We start from the raw sequence: 13,721 nt of genomic DNA on the forward strand, positions 1-13,721 counted from the left end.
TGGTGATTATAATAGAATCAGGGACATAGAAAGGGAATGGACTGACTATTCTTGGGGGGGGGGAAGGGGTGTGGGAGATGTGGGAAGAGACTGGACAAAAATCGTGCACCTATGGATGAGGACAGTGGGTGGGGAGTGAGGGTGGAGGGTGGGGCGGGAACTGGGAGGAGGGGAGTTATGGGGGGGAAAAAAAGAGGAACAAATGTAATAATCTGAACAATAAAGATTTAATTAAAAAAAATAAATAAACAAGTGGATAAAGAAGATGTGGAACATATATATGATGGAATATTACTTAGCCATAAAATAAAAAAAGATTGAAATTTACCATTGAGACAGCACAAATGGACCTAGAGAGTATGATGCTAAGTGAGAAGTAAGTCAGTCAGAGAAAGACATATACCATATGATTTAACTTATATGTGGAATCTAAAGAACAAAATAAATAAAGTTGAAACAGACTTATAGATGCAGAGAATAGACTGATGGTTGCCAGAGGGCTTAGGGGACTGGGTGAAAAGGGTGAAGGGATTAAGAAGTACAAATTGGTGGTTACAAACTAGCCACAGAGATGTGAAGTGCAGCATAGGGAAAGTAGTGAATAATATTGTAATAACTATGTATGGGGCCAGGTTATGGGGGGAGGGGAAACACTTTGCAAGGCATTTTATTTTCTAATCTTTATGCTGTACACCTGAAACTAATACAAAATAATATTGAATGTAAATTATAATTGAAAAAATAAAAAATATTCTAAAAATATTTTCTATACATCCAGTATCTAATAATTATTTGACCTTCAATAAATGTGGGAAAGAATTCATTGCTATTTTATATCTAGCATTATTTTTAAGGCTATGTTTAGATCCCAAGTAAGCAAATGACTAAGAAGAATGTGGAGAAACCATGAGAGTTTTGTGATCAAAATAAGAACATAGTAAGAATAAGAGAATAAGTGAGGATAAATATTAGAAAATATGAAAAACAACTTGTTACCCTAAAATACAGGTTAAGCTATCTCTATGTACTTACATTTCTGAAAGGAAATATGTGTACCATATGGTGAATACTTTTTACAGTGTTATAAAGTTGGCATATGCCTGTGAAGAAAATGACAGCCTTTATATATGATACAAAGATATGATTTGGGCAAAACACTGGATTTTTAAATGGTCTTAATCCTCCCACACTAAGCAGTCAACATGAACACTCAATTTCTTTCTTTTTTTTTTTTAACACTCAATTTCTTAATGTCTGTGTATGATCAGAGTTTGTGTGTACTATAGTATGATATGGCTAATGATGTTGAACATGTTGTCATGTGCTATTTGCCATGTGTATCTCCTGCTTGGTGAAATATTTGGTTATATCTTTGACCTATTTTACAACTGGATTGTTGCTAATCTGTTTGGGGATTTTTGCTATCAAGTTTGGAAAGTTCTTTATATATTACTAGGTGCCCAGTGCACGAAATTCATACACTTCAGGGGGCGGTCCCTCAGCCCAGCCTGCACCCTCTCGCAGTCCGGGAGCCCTCAGGGGATGTCCAACTGATGACTTAGGCCCACTCTCTGTGGGGAGCGGGACTAAGCCGGAAGTCCGACATCCTTAGCACTGCCACAGAGGTGGGAGAGGCTCCCACCACTGCCTCTGCGCTCGCCAGCTGTGTGCCTGGCTTCTGGCTGAGCAGTACTCCCCCCGTGAGAGCGCACTGACCACCAGGGGGAAGCTCCTCTGTTGAGCATCTGCCCCCTGGTGGTCAGTGCACATCATAGCGACCGGTCGTTCCGCCATTCAGTCGATTTGCATATTAGCCTTTTATTATATAGGATAGGTATAAGATCTTTGTCAGATGAATGATTTGCTAATATTGTTCCCAGTCAGTAACTTATCTTTTCATCCTAATAGGAGTATCTTCTGCAGCACAAAATAGGACAGGATCTGTATGCTAAAAATCACAACATGTTGAATAAATAAATCAGATAATATCTAAATAAATAGAGAGATATACTGGAATTATGGATTGGAAGACTCAATATAGTGAAATGTCAATTTTCTCCAAATTGGTATGTAGAGTCAATACAGGTCCTATCAAAATCTCAGCAAGTTTTTTTTTGTAGATATAGACAATCTGATTCAAAAATGTACAATCTAATTCTAAAATGTTGGGTTCCTATCACTTGCAGTAGAATTGCAAACTAGAACAGCCAAAACAATTTTGACAAAGAAGATTTAAATGGAAGGAAATACTCTGCCTGATGTTAAGACTTACTATCTAGCTATAGCAATCAAGACAGCTGGTACTGGAAGAGGAACAGACACATAGATTAATGGAAGAAAAAAGAGAGCCCAGAAATAGATCAGTGCAAAAATCATTCAAAATGGATATGAATTTAAATACAAAAAGTAAAACTATAACCCTTGTAGAAGAAAACATAGGAAAAACTCTTTAGGATTAGGGCTAGGCAAAGAGTTCTTAGACATGACATCAAAAGCATAAACCATAAAAAAAATTATAATAAGTTGGATGTCATCAAAATATTTGTGTCCTTCTCCTTTTGAGGAGCCATTCTTTCTTGAACCTCACTCTCTAGATAAGGGAGCTGCCATTTTCTTAAATGATCCCATCTCTGTGGATAGAAGGGATGGGACACCTGACCCAACCCTGGCCAACTGCACTAACCTAGTCATCTGGTCATGAGAATTGGTGGAGCATGACACATGTTGCAAGCCGGCCAATCAGAATACCTGTGGGCTTTTCCTACCTGTGCCCTGGAGGAAGCCAGTCCCTTTTTTTCTCTAAATATGGGATGAAGAGTAGGAGCCCAAGAGGCTACATGATACAGCAGGTGTGCAATGGACAAACATGCAAGGAAACTATGCAAAGGAGAGGAGTCACTCATCAGTCTTACATGTTCTTACTTCGAGGTGCTAGCCCTGGCTGATCCCATCCCTTCCCCAGAGCCCAACAGGGAATATCCCACACACCTGTAACCCATGCACAGTACACAGTTTGGGAATCTCTGCCATAGCCAGCAAGTCCCCCTTCCTTCTATAGCAGTTTGGGTTGGGTGCCTATTGCTTTCAATGAAAGGAAGTCTGACTACTTCAGTTTGTGGACTCAGGACTATTTGATTCGAAAGGCTGTATTTTTTACACCATGAGACACACTGCCTCCTGCACAGGGTGCCCTCAGCTTGATGAAGTATCCTAGAGAAACTTTTTCCTTGTCTTGGAAATTCACTCTTTTGGGGAGGCTCATCATCTACACGTCTAACTTGGTTTCCACCACCTTTTCAACTACAATGGATGGTCCTGTCGGTAAAGACTAGAGATTTAGCTAACATATGCCAGCGAGTATGCTTTCTCATGTTTTTTCATATAATGCTCAAGTATTTCATGATGTCATGATTTCTGTATTTCCCAATGAGGACACTGAGGAAAGTAAGGCATTGGCCCAAGGCCAAAGGTAATTTTCATCCCACTGATACTCCTGTGTTCCCTGTCAGCACTGCCCTTGAGGAGCTCCAAGTGCCTTTTATTTTTTTAATGGAAAAAAAACCTATTGGAACATTCGTATTACTGGTGGGAATGCAAAATGGTTCTACCACTGTGGAAAAACAGTTTGCTGGTTCCTCAAAAATTTAATGTAGACCCAGTCTCCAGAACTGTGAAAAATAAATCTTTGTTGTTTATAAACAAAAAGTAAAACATAAAATTACTATATGACCCAGAAATTCCACTCCTGGGTATGTACCCAAAAGAATTGAAAGCAAGGTACTCAAACAAATACAAGTATGTGGATGGTCATAGAAACATCCCAACTGTCCCTCAATAGATGAATGGATAAACCAATTTGGTGTATCTATACAATGGAATATTATTCAGCCATGATAAGGAATGAAGTATTGATACATGCTACAATATGGATGAACCTCAAAAACATGCTAAGAACTCAGACACAAAAGCTCACATGTTGTATGATTCCATTTATAAGAAATATCTAGAATAGGTAAATCCATAGAGACAGAATGCAGAATGGTGTTTTCCAGGGGTTGCAGGGAGAGGAAGAATATCCAGAGTTTTATTTTCGAATGATGGAGATATTTGGGAAATAGGTAGAGGTATGGTTGCATAGCACTGTCAATGCACTAAATACCACCAAATTTTCTCTTTAATTTTATGTTATGTGAACTTCACCTGAATAAAAATTTTAAAAGTCTCATGAACACATACATATCATCGTACTGAAATGTATGAAATGGATAAAGTCATTGTGTACTGTGATGGTTAATTTTATGTATCTACTTGACTGGGCTAAGGGATGCCCAGACAGCTAGTAAAACATTACTTCTGGGTGTTTCTGTGAGGGTGTTTCTGGAAAAGATTAGCATTTGAATCCATAGGCTGAGTGAACAAGATTGCCCTCAGCCATTAGGATGGGCATCATCCAATTTCCTGAGGGCCTGAATAGAACAAAAAAACAAAGGAAGACAAATTTGCTTCCTGCTTGAGCTGGGACATCCATCTTCTCCTTCCCTGAGACATTGGTGCTCCTAGTTCTGAGCCTTAGGACTCAGATTGAATTCCATTACCAGCTTTCCTGGTTCTCCAGTTCACAGATGGTAGATTGTGGCCCCAGTCTCCATAATCCTGTGTTTTTCTCGTGTGTGTGTGTGTGTGTGTGTGTGTGTGTGTGTGTCCTGATATGCACACACATATACACTATTGATTGTTTCCCTAGAGAACCATTTTAGCTTGGCTTCTCTTCTTTTCTCTCTCCTCCTGTATCTTCATATCATGTCTTCCCCAGGGAAACTCATGTTAACACTGTGTTTCCCTACAAATATATGTCATTTATACATAGATATATACAAGGGTTTTTAGTTGTCTTATAAAATGGGATCATACTATACATGCCTTCTAGATCTTGCTTTTTTTTCCCCACCAGAAATTCCTACTGAAATAGATCCAAGTACTGGTATAACTCTAATTTATTTATTTTTAATGGCTCTGTTTTGGTCTTCTAGCAAAAACTGAAAGAAGACCCTAGTTCAGTCTCAATGTTTGCTATATATTATTTTGTTCTCCCTTCTCATTTCCTTAAAAGTCCTCTAATTCTGTCCTTCATCTACTGATAATCCCCGACCAATGAGTCAGGTACTTTTAAATTGTCTTTCCAAATGTGCTGATGGACATAACCATACTATTTCACCCAGGCGGTCTTGGGACCAGTGACATGCATTTTTAAGAAGGTCGAGGAGCAGTTTGTAACTGTTAGGAGCAAAGTTAACTTGTCCACATTGGTACTGAGCCCAAAGCCTAGGCCTCATTACTGCCATGCGTGAACTATGGAGACAGCCAGTGATGAAGATAATTAGCTGTGTAGACAGACTCTCTTCCCATGAGTCTTTAATGACCTGAACAATCTTTTGAAGCAAATAAAACAAGCTCAGATTGTTTTTCTGCATTAAAATGGAATCGTTTTTCTCAGCTTCCTCCAAAATAAGATTTCTTTTTTTTTTTTTTAATATATTTTATTGATTTTTTACAGAGAGGAAGGGAGAGAGATAGAGAGTTAGAAACATCGATGAGAGAGAAACATCGATCAGCTGCCTCCTGCACATCTCCTACTGGGGATATGCCCGCAACCCAGGTACATGCCCTTGACCGGAATCGAACCTGGGACCTTTCAGTCTGCAGGCCGACGCTCTATCCACTGAGCCAAACCAGTTTCGGCAAAGATTTCTTAAAATATTTTTTTTATTGCCGAAACTGGTTTGGCTCAGTGGATAGAGCGTCGGCCTGCAGACTGAAAGGTCCCAGGTTCGATTCCGGTCAAGGGCATGTACCTGGGTTGCGGGCACATCCCCAGTAGGGGGTGTGCAGGAGGCAGCTGATCGATGTTTCTAACTCTCTATTCCTCTCCCTTCCTCTCTGTAAAAAATCAATAAAATATATTTAAAAAATATATTTTTTTATTGATTACAGAAAAGAAGGGAGAGGGAGAACGATATAGAAACATCAATGGTGCAAGAGAATCATTGATTAGCTGCCTTCTGCATGCTCCACACTGGGGATCAAGCCCACAACTGGGCATGTGCCCTGACCTGGAATAGAACCATGACCTCCTGGTTCATAAAATCGACACTTGACCGCTGCGCCACACCGGCCAGGCCAAAATAAGATTTAATAATAAGAGTTAGTAGTTTCACTTTTGAACAATAATAGATACAGAGGCAGAGCTGCCTCAAACAGATTGTCAAACTGCAGCGGGAAGGCCGGGGAGGGTTGGGGGGCAGGAGGTAGGGGGGTAAAAGATCAACTAAAGGACTTGTATGCATGCATATAAGCATAACCAATGGACATAAGACACTGGGGGATAGGGGAGGCTAGGGGACTGTCTAGGGCGGGGAGAAAAAATGGACACATATGTAATACCCTTTGTAATACTTTAAGCAATAAAAAAAAAGAGTTAGTAGTTTCAGAGGTTAATTGCACAGGTGATAAAAGGGAAGAAATAATCCCTTATTTTGTTCATCCAACTTGCTGACATCTGAAGCAATTTTCAATTGTTGTTTGTAGGCAAGGGAGAAAGCACGTAAATTTATGGAGCGTATCCAGCATAGCAGGTTGCCAATGCAATGTTCTTCCCAATGTTCTTCATCCCAGGAAAGTGCCAGCCATTGTTATTGCTCCGCAGAATGAATGAGTGGTCTTCACTAATGAAGATTGAACCATGGGCTGGGTAAGTCTGTAATCCTTGTGGGTGAGATAAAAATGAGAGATGTTGTAGGCTGAGCCTTGCAAAGTCAAAGTGGCCTCAGATAGTCCCACATGCCTCTCATAGTAGATGCAAAACATGATCTTGCTGTTTATCAAAGGAAGGAAAGCAATTACAATTTTATAGTAGAAACGTTCCAGATTTGGTGGCACTTGAAAGTTATACAATTCAAGTGGGGCTCTTAAGAAAAAGAATACACAGATATATTACTTTTGCACCTTTTACAAAAATTGATGGCCATTGCTAGTGGCCTCAGAAGGAGCTTGCACTAATAAGAAAACCTGAAGCTTATACTCCATTTGCTCCAGTAAGTCCACCCCCGCTTTTGAGGACCTACTATGTGCTAGAAATTTTCACATGTGTTCTCTCATGTAACCCTCCCAACAATTACATGAGGTTGGTCTTCTTACATCCATGCTTTCAGCATAGTAAGAAAAGTAACCACTTTTTTATTGTTTATATCTTTTTGTATTATTTGCATTTTCTATATATTACATATTTTCTTATCATAAACAACAGTGAAAAATATGAGAAAGAAAGAAATATAACCACAGGTTTGTGTAGGTTTTAATGCCATTTTACTATCATGAGACTGAAAGCCTGGCACACAGTAGGTCCTCAGTAATATTTGTCATCTATTTAAACAGATCAATCCTGCTTAGAAGGCTACATTCTTTACGTACCTACGTTGTCTGTAAAGGGCTTAATGTCAGGCTAAGGGAAAGGAAAGACCACCTTATCGATGACAAGTCTCTATCGAGCAAAGGCTACGATTCCAGAACAATCAGGATGGCTCTTTGCTCCCAAATTATCAACAGCCTCTCCTTCCCCGTTATCATCTCTGCAAAAACAAGCTGTGTCCTTATGCCTGTTGAGACTTGATATTTTTGTTAATAGGAGGTAACATTATTTTATCTCTCAATTGGAATTAAGGTTTTACCATTCCTCTGGGATTTTAGCATGAATCCTTCCCTCTTACTGCAGCTGATTCTTGAGAAACATTTGTGGAGGAGGTGGTGTTCTGAGGGTGCAGTAGGCTCTCAGAGAACTGACCTCTGGGCAAAAGTAGGGACCACCTCCACCAGAATCAATCAAATCGGGCGGTGCCATGCCGAGGAAAGATGCAATAAGTTCCGGGGAGGGGAGTCCCTGTGTGCACCACAGGGACTGGGCTTGTTTTAACTAGTTCTTGATGGCAAGGCTCAAGCCAGTGGGTGAAAGCTGTACAAGCCCAGGTGGGGTCTATCAAAGGAAAAGGTTACCAGTAAATAGAATGATCCACAGGGGAACAGGTACTGTATGGAGAACTGAGCTTTTCATCGCCATTTGCCGGGAGCCGGTCCATCCTTGCTGTTTCAAGGGACCTGGCATATATGGCATACGGCTCTTAATATGTTTGCTCACCTTCTTGGCGCTGTGTTTTAACCAAGGTCACCTCTCCGAGAAAGGTTGAATCCCCAGATAGGGATTTTCCCCTGAAGTTAGGGAGGGAATAAAACCCCTCAACTAAGTGCCAGGCGGGTAATTAATACCTTTAACTACGAACAATCATGCTTAAACTACATAATCTTTTCTCCCTGGAATGGAGGTAAGAAACGCCCTAACCTTTGTAATAGAGATTGATAGGATTGAATCAACTGGTATAAATACAGTTGTAACAAGAGAGAGACACAGAACTCAGAACACAGAACTCAGGAGACAGAACTCAGACAGGGCTTGGAAGACAGGACCAAGAGAGACAGAACTTAAGAAGAGAGCCAAGAAGACAGAACCTACACAGAGCCTACAGACAGAGGAACTTCGCTGGAGAGAACATGGCAGAGGATCCTGGACTGAACCTGACTACAGAGATATGGCAGGGGAGCCTGGCTGGAGCCTGGTGACTGAGCCTGGCTGGAGGTCTCGGACGGAATCTGGCTGGAGAGCCTACCAGGAGAGCATGGACACAGAACTTGGCTGGAGATTGTGGCTAGAGATCCTGGCAAGGCTGCTGATCAACTGAACACTGCCTCCGTGTCCTTCCTTCTTCGCCGACTCCGTCCACACCTTTGGGGACCCCTGGACCCGCTGGGGTTGGACCCCGGCATATGGCGCCCGAACAGGGACCCCTAGGTAAGCGCCCCGCACTCGGGACGGATCGGACTCCACCGTAGGAAGAAGGTGGATAGTCTTCGCCGACTCCGTCCACACCTTTGGGAACCCCTGGAACAGGATTCCCCTAGGTAAGCCCCCCTCCCCCATTGAGAACCCCCACACTCGGGACGGATCAGACTCCACCGTAGGAAGAGGGTGGATAGTCTTCGCCGAATCCGTCCACACCTTTGGGAACCCCTGGAACAGGATTCCCTTAGGTAAGCCCCCCCCATTGAGAACCCCACACTCGGGACGGATAGGACTCCACCAGGGTGCTACAGACCCCCCTATAGAGGATAAGTAGGGTAAGAAGGTGGATAGTACAGAACTTAGATTGAGAAGATGTGCCTTACTGAGTCCAAAGAAAGAAGACTCTGTATTGATTCTTAGATTGAGAAGATGTGCCATACTGAGTCCAAAGAAAGAAGACTCTGTATTGATCTTTAGATTAAGAAGATGTGCCATACTGAGTCTAAAGAAAAAAGACTCCGTATTGATCTTTTAACATATATGCTTGTTAGCAGAGGAATTAAGGTTACTCCCAGTCAGACAGAACGTTTTATACAAGAAGTATGTCCATGCTTTTCTGAGGAAGGAAAGGTAAATGTAATGGCATGGGAGAAGGTAGGCCCAAGGAGCCTTATCCTTAACCCCACTGCAGCCTTTCTACCCTGGGAAAGTGCAGGATTGGCAAGCTCTTCCTGGGATGATAGATCAGGACTCAGGTAATAGCGGAAAGCACTAATCCTACTCTTAAAATGGATATAAGAGAGCATTTGAGGTTTTTCTTTTTAATGCTTGCTTTTAAAAAATAAAAAAGGGGGAATTTGCCGGGAGCCGGTCCATCCTTGCTGTTTCAAGGGACCTGGCATATATGGCATACGGCTCTTAATATGTTTGCTCACCTTCTTGGCGCTGTGTTTTAACCAAGGTCACCTCTCCGAGAAAGGTTGAATCCCCAGATAGGGATTTTCCCCTGAAGTTAGGGAGGGAATAAAACCCCTCAACTAAGTGCCAGGCGGGTAATTAATACCTTTAACTACGAACAATCATGCTTAAACTACATAATCTTTTCTCCCTGGAATGGAGGTAAGAAACGCCCTAACCTTTGTAATAGAGATTGATAGGATTGAATCAACTGGTATAAATACAGTTGTAACAAGAGAGAGACACAGAACTCAGAACACAGAACTCAGGAGACAGAACTCAGACAGGGCTTGGAAGACAGGACCAAGAGAGACAGAACTTAAGAAGAGAGCCAAGAAGACAGAACCTACACAGAGCCTACAGACAGAGGAACTTCGCTGGAGAGAACATGGCAGAGGATCCTGGACTGAACCTGACTACAGAGATATGGCAGGGGAGCCTGGCTGGAGCCTGGTGACTGAGCCTGGCTGGAGGTCTCGGACGGAATCTGGCTGGAGAGCCTACCAGGAGAGCATGGACACAGAACTTGGCTGGAGATTGTGGCTAGAGATCCTGGCAAGGCTGCTGATCAACTGAACACTGCCTCCGTGTCCTTCCTTCTTCGCCGACTCTGTCCACACCTTTGGGGACCCCTGGACCCGCTGGGGTTGGACCCCGGCAGCCATTAATGTTCAACCTAAGGCTGACGAAGTGATATCGTAGGGGCTTGAACAAGGCATTCACATTTTAAGGCTCTCAGTTCTTAAGAATTAATGATTAATCCTGCGGGGCTGAGAATTTGGGCTAGCTAGAAGAGTGTTTACACACTACATTCTTCATTCTGCAAAATGTTTTGGTTGTCCTGTCACATAACCCATATGTTCTTACCAATACAAAGATCATCATTTTTCTCCTAGAAACTTTTACATTTGTCATGGGGAGGGCTTTATTTAGGGTAGCCTAGAAAATAAGATACTTCATTTTCTTTCTTTCTTTTTTTTAAAATATATTTTTTATTGATTTCAGAGAGAGGAAGGGAGAGGGAGAGAGATAGAAACATCAATGCTGAAGAGAGAATCATTGATCAGTTGACTCCTGCATATACCCCTGCTGGGGATCGAGCCCACATCCCAGGCATGTGCCCTGACCAGAATCGAACTGTGACCTCCTGGTTCATAGGTCGATACTCAGCCACTGAGTCATGCAGGCCGGGCTACACTTCATTTTCAATTTGTGAATACAAGAGGGAGTTGAGAGAAGCTATCTGCTTGAATGCATTTTGTTTGTATAGTCTTACTCCCACACAGAAGACTATAGTTGTAGATAACCAAAGATAAATTAGAAAATCTAGGTAAGAGGGAGGCTGCTGGGGGTGGGGCCAGGTGGCCAGAACTGGGCTGCAGCTGGGGGATCTCCAGGCCAGCACCTGGCTGAGGTCATGCACCCAGAAGGTCCCTGTCCCACGGTTCCACCCTCTCCTCACTCTGCTTGCTCCTTCCTCCCCCCCTCCACCCCCCATCCCCCACGGTCTGTCATGAATATTGAGCATCCCCTGTTGTATTTCCTGAGCTCCATTGCCAAAGGTGGGAAGGTGGGGTGCTTGTATCTGAGTCTGGTTCCAGCCCTGCCAGCTGAGTCCTCGGCTGGGGCGGGAGCCACGATGTCTCAGGCTGTGCAGAAGAATGGAACTAAACCATTAAGCAAAACGTGGGAACTCAGTTTATATGAATTACAAGGAACACCTCAGGAAGCAGTAACGGATGGCTTGGAAATTGTGGCTTCACCTGGAAGTTTACGCGGTGAATTAATGAGCCCAGCTTGTTGGGGTATGTGGAAGAACACCATGACTACAAAGGAGTGTTTGCGCCGTTTCTGCCAGACTGCATCACTGCTCTCCGCAGTGGCAATGAAGAATGCCCTACCTGTCGGAAAAAGCGAGTTTCCGAAAGATCACTAAGGCCCCAACATCGGTGCACTCATCACCAAAATGTATCCAGGATGAGTGTGACGCTCCTCAAGAGAGAGTGTGAACCAGGAGAAACAAGCACAACAGAGAGCCAATGCCGGGTCACAGCATCAGGAAGGACTGAAGTGCAGGCATGAGCAGATGGCAGGGGGCCAGGAAGCGACAGATTGAAGACGGTGGTGGAGCCGAAGACAACGGCGGCAGTTCTCACCCGTAGCAATGCATCCACACACAGCCAGCAAGAAGCAGGACCTGGTAACAAATGGACCAAAACACCAGGCTCTGGGCTTGAGCTTGATAACAATGCAACAGCGGCAACTGATCCAGTAACGGATGGTGCTGGGGAAATTGAGTTAGTATTTAGGCCTCATCCCACACTGAGGGGAGAAGATGACAGTACACAGGCAAGGTACATAAAGACTTCAGGTAATGCTACTGTTGATCATTTTCCAAGTATCTGGCTGTGAGGTTAGCTTTAGAACTTCAAAGTAAAGAAGAACAAAGCCAGGCGAGCCTTGATACAGCCAGTGAGAAGCACCACACCCTCTACGCAGCAACAGCCGGTGGGCAGTTCCCTGTATTAAATGGCCCCTTTTCTTTGGAATTGGTCAGTGAGAAATGCTGGAAAGTGAACAAACCCATGGATCTTTTTATGTACCCACAAAAGAGCTTTTACTAAAGCCATTTCAGAGAATGAACTGTTTTTATAGCCTTTTTTTTATTGTTAAAAATGTATCATAACTTTTGTGGACAGAATCTTGGGTATGTTGGTCAGTTTTCTCACTGAGCCAGACTTGTTTACACTATTAGAATCTTTTCCCCTTAATTTAAGATTTCCTTTTTGGAAGGGATTACAGTTGTTCAGAACTTTTTCTTTCCTTTTAAAAAATATATCTAAGTTGTACATCTTTGATCCAGGAATTTTACAGAGTTCTATATTCTTAAGGTTTAGTTGGTCATCTTTTCCCCTCCCCTCAATAGTTTAGGGCTTACAAAGTGTTAAATGTGTATTTTGACTTTATTTTCTTGGAATCTTACTAGGGGCCCAGTGCACAAATTTGTGCACCTTGAAAGGAACTGTGGGCCCCAAGGTTGCAGTGGGCACAGGGGTGGGTCTCGCCCATCCTCCACGCCCCCACCTGGCACCTCCCACCACAGCCCCCAGTCCCCTGTCTGCCGGCAGCCCTGCTCCCGCCACCTCTGTTCCCACACGCTGATGGGATCGGCCCCACTTACACCTGATGATGGCACGGAGCAATTGGGGCCAATGCCAGCAGTGGGTGCGAGTGGAACTGGCGCTGTTAGCGGGTGTGAGTGGCGGCTGCTGCCCCAATTGCCCCTCAGGAGCAAGGGGAGGTGGAGAAGCCTCAGGGGTGATCGGGGCCAGCAGCTGCCGCTCACACCAGCTGACAGCGCCAAGCGATCGGGACCAGCACCGGGCACCAGCAGCGGCTGTGAGCGGCACTCCAGCACCGGCTGCAGTTGAGAACGGAGCTGGCACTGGCAGTGGGTGCGAGCGACGGCTGACAGCCCCAATCGCCTCTCAGGAGCAGGGGGAGGTGGAGAAGCCCTGGGGGGCAATCAGGGCTGGCAGCTGCTGCTCACACCCGCTGACAGTGCCAAGCAATTGGGGCCAGTGCTGGGCGTCAGCAGCGGGTGCAAGTGGGGCTAGCAATGGCAGCAGGTGTGGGCACTGGCAGCAGGTGTGAGTGCCCAGCAGGACCACAGCGTGTGGGAGCAAAGAATTTTCAGTAACCACCAGAGGCTCACCCCGATGACAGCAACCCCGATGACCTTGATCTGGCACCCCCACTTACCTGTTCCACCATCCCGCTGTGCCCGATGCCCGCATAGTCCGTGCTCTGTGCTTGCTGCCAATGCCCACCATGTTCCATGTGTGACCCCTGGTGGTCAGCGCACATCATAGCGACC

At 44.0% G+C, this 13,721-nt stretch overlaps 1 pseudogene; it reads left to right on the plus strand.

Moving 5' to 3' along the window:
* The first annotated feature begins 11,483 nt into the window (after window positions 1-11,483).
* Window positions 11,484-12,468, plus strand: LOC132226770 (E3 ubiquitin-protein ligase RING2-like; annotated as a pseudogene).
* The last annotated feature ends 1,253 nt before the right edge of the window (window positions 12,469-13,721 follow it).

Source organism: Myotis daubentonii, chromosome 2, assembly GCF_963259705.1.
Source record: "Myotis daubentonii chromosome 2, mMyoDau2.1, whole genome shotgun sequence".
Lineage (NCBI taxonomy): Eukaryota > Metazoa > Chordata > Mammalia > Chiroptera > Vespertilionidae > Myotis > Myotis daubentonii.